The sequence below is a fragment of the Rhincodon typus genome, unplaced genomic scaffold, assembly GCF_021869965.1.
Source record: "Rhincodon typus isolate 14 unplaced genomic scaffold, sRhiTyp1.1 hic_rhity00000069, whole genome shotgun sequence".
In the NCBI taxonomy this organism is placed as follows: Eukaryota; Metazoa; Chordata; class Chondrichthyes; order Orectolobiformes; family Rhincodontidae; genus Rhincodon; species Rhincodon typus.
The window spans coordinates 182,794-183,128 of record NW_025965707.1 but is presented as its reverse complement, the minus strand read 5'-3'; positions in this window follow the sequence as shown (position 1 = coordinate 183,128).

Below are 335 nucleotides of genomic sequence, written 5' to 3'. Positions count from 1 at the left end.
CACCCCCTCCCTATCTCCATTACCTCCTCCAGCCCCCTACAAACCCTCCCTATGCATGTGTCACCTCCTCCAGCCTAAAGAGAGAGTGAAGACAGTTGTGCGAGTCGGGGAGTGGGAAGAGAAGGGCGTTGAAGCGGGGGTGCTTACTGAGGTGATATTGAAGGCTGTGGGAGATGGGAAGGGATTGGGGAGAGAATGAAGATAATATGTTGGGTTTGTGAAAGAGAAGAGAGCCATTGGAGGTGGGGTGATGGAGGGCATGGGGAGAGATGCAGATGTCGTGAGGTTGGGGGAGAGATGGAGACATTGGGAGGGTGGGGGGGTGACTGAGACAT